Source organism: Emydura macquarii, unplaced genomic scaffold (assembly GCF_026122565.2).
Source record: "Emydura macquarii macquarii isolate MOO-44397 ecotype Brisbane River unplaced genomic scaffold, CSIRO-AGI_Emac_v2 contig_1027, whole genome shotgun sequence".
Classification (NCBI taxonomy): Eukaryota; Metazoa; Chordata; order Testudines; family Chelidae; genus Emydura; species Emydura macquarii.
The window spans coordinates 611,398-614,544 of NW_027131164.1; the positions used below are offsets into that span (position 1 = coordinate 611,398).

At 42.7% G+C, this 3,147-nt stretch overlaps 1 long non-coding RNA gene across 1 annotated transcript; it reads left to right on the plus strand.

Moving 5' to 3' along the window:
* The first annotated feature begins 1,614 nt into the window (after positions 1 to 1,614).
* On the plus strand, positions 1,615 to 2,606 carry LOC137150795 (uncharacterized). The gene is made up of 2 exons (XR_010919060.1): positions 1,615 to 1,952; positions 2,298 to 2,606. It is a non-coding gene; the product is annotated as an uncharacterized lncRNA (long non-coding RNA).
* Positions 2,607 to 3,147: the final 541 nt, after the last annotated feature.

Sequence of the window (3,147 nt, forward strand, 5' to 3'; positions counted from 1 at the left end):
GACTAGAAAACCTCTTAAGGTCCCTTCCAGTCCTACAATTCTATGAATACGCAGAATTAGAACAGTGACATTAACTCCTCTCTTTAGCACTGTTTCTAAGCGTCTTTCAATCTGTCTGACCATCCATGGAACCTGACTGACAATTAACCAGCCTCTCCTGAACCCCAATGTCTGTCTGTATCCTTGGAAGTCTCATAATTATGGATGGTGCAGTTTAAGAATGCATTAAATGCTCTACAAGTTTCAAGGGAAGGCATAAAAGTGTAATTAGCCTGATAGCTCTCTTGTCATCAAATGACTTGCCTGTCTCCCCAGGATGGTAGTTTAGATAATGATATTAAACAAAATTAATAGCTTATAGATCCAGGATGTTTAAGAGCTGCTTTGAATGAATTACTTGAAGGCCAGATTCTTTTATCTGTCACTAACAATTTATGGCCTTGTCCTCAACACATAGCCTACAATAAAGAACACCTTAGACTTAGTAGGAGCATACAGGGAATTGATTGACTTCTCCAGACTTGCCTCTACAGTTCTTCTAAATAAGCCAACCTGGCTTGTGACTTACAACTGTTTATACTATTGGTTGTGATCCTATAAGTGTCTGGAACAGGGTACTGAGATGAAGAACTGTTTATGAAACAGATCCCGAGGCAAATAGCTGGACTTAACATGAGATAATGTGCCCTTTACCGTAGTGTTATACAACAGTATATAGTAGGCACATAGAATCATAGCGCGTAGAGGCAAAAATCACTATTAGGTCATCTAGTTCATCCCTCTCCCACCGCAGGATTGTCCCATGGAGTATACTCCTAAGAAACACTATAGATTAGATAGGCAGGCTTCTCTAGCCTTTGGACATCCCTTGCTTCCCTGCAGACAGAATTTGAAAATTCTCTAACACGTACGTACAGATGCAGACTGAGCTTCTCTTTACTAGCTACTTGAAGCCACTCAGAGACCAGGCTGAGGTTAAAAGTTAGCAAGGCTACAAACAATTCTTACATCACAGACTAGCTGCTACCCCCGCTCCGATTCACACACTTGCCCTAGGTTAAGATTAGTTGGGGAAAAATTCTCCCATGGCTTAGATCTGCTAGCTTCACAGCTCTATTGCACTGCTTGAAACAGCATAGAGGAGTGTAAGGGTGCTCCAGCACAGCACAGCACCTCCGCTTCAGCCACCCTCTAGCTCACAAATGACTTGAAGACCCGCTGGTTTAGCGGTCACCAGTGCAGCTTATTTAAAGTGTGTTTGTGCACCCACCACCTTTGTACAGTGCATGACTGGGGCTAGTAGCCTGTGGGGCTTCTCTGCTCCCCACAAGCCAGGTAGCATCCTTACCCTTCCTCTGGCTAGTGTATAAGCCCTACTTAGTCAGCCTGGCAGCTGCCTCCTAGCTGCTAATCAGGTACAAGCAACCACTCAGCCCAGTTAGGTGGACAGCTGTATCCCATTCCCTAATCAGGTACAGGTCCTCCTAATGAGCTCTAATGCACCTTAGTGGGGGCGGGGAGGCTGGTTAGGGAGTTAACAACCAAGCCTTTATCACAAGGAGCTAGAGACACCAGTAAAACAGGTAGAACACTGGTAGCCTGAGTGTACCATTGTAAGCTATATGCTAAGGCCAGACAGACAGCAAACCAGGGAGGCTCTGCATGAGTCAGCTGGAAACATCCAGCTTTGTTCACGAGTCTGCTGTACCTGTTTCTAGCCATGCATGTTTGTAATCTTGCCCATGAGGGACAAAAGGCCGCCTCTGCTAATAATTAAACTAGCAAACAATAAGAGGAAAGACATTTGAAAGACAGTCCTGCCCTGTGGCTGGCACTACCAAGGAAACACCATGAAATGCCATGCAGCAAAACAGAGCTGACCTGGTGCTAGAGCCAAATGAAATTTCAACCCCAAAAGTGTTGAGTTCTGTTATAAAGCTAGAACCTTAGAGGTGGGTATGAGGTTTGATTGAATGAGTGCTCTTATCCATAACAGATTCTTTCCCCTGATCTTCCCCCATTCTCAATTACTTTAATGCCATGGGGGGAGGATAAAACCCTTTACAATATTTCAAACAAGGCTGCATAGAATCATAGGGTTAGAAGGGAGCACAAGGGTCATCTAGTCCAACCCCCTGCCAAGATGGAGGATTTGCTTTGTCAAATAATATTTTAATTCTATGACTGTTTGCTTCGTAAGAGCTTTTATTACACATATCTAGACTTCTTATCCCCAGTTTCCTCTCCATCAGTTTCATGCAATTGTTAACTCCTCCCTAATATCTTTCTTTACACAGGTTAAAAAAGAATCAGCCCAGTATCATGGAGAAGCCTAATGTATCTCATCTCACTGAAAATCTTTTGTCAAATTTTAGCAGCTCCAGTGTCTCTTGCAAAATCATAAAGGCTTGAATTACCTGCTGGCTCAGAGGAGCAGTCTTGAACAGGGATAACATGTTTGTTTCAGTCTCCTGTCATTGCAAGCCTGCATAATGGGTTAATTCCTGCATGCTTGCAAGGAAAAGCAAGACTGATAGGCAAATGGGAATTAGAAGCATGTAGACTTAGGAATGAGCAATTCTCTGCTCCTCTAGCTGTTGCTTGTTTATATAACAATACAAGCTAGCATAGCTTGAGGTAATTGTAGAAACTGGCAATGGAAAAGCCCTACTACATCATAAACAGTGTCAATTTATTAGGCTATCCTCCAGGAGCCAATTAAGGATTGTTCCATACAATATATCTCCAGGTCCACCACTTCCCTGTGTAGAGAGTTTATAGTGGAGAGAATAATAGATATCACAGTTACAGCTGTGGATGTTTAAAACTCCATCTCTCCTAAAGAGGGATTCCAATGAATAACACTGATATCTTCTTATTCCTACCTGTGAAATAGGTAAAGCTCCAGGACCATGTAAGAAGAGGGTCCCTCCTCAAAAAGATTGTAGTCTAATTCAGACTCATGTAATCTAATTGTAGTCTCATTTGGACTCATTTGAGAGCTGGATGCTACCAGTTCATTAAAAAATAAGAACCAGCCCAAATCTCAGGTTAAATCCACAAGCTAAACAGAATCCCAGACTCTTGTTACAATTCAAAGCAATTTGGATAAGTGATGTTCCCTCAGTCTCTTACCCCGGCGCTATC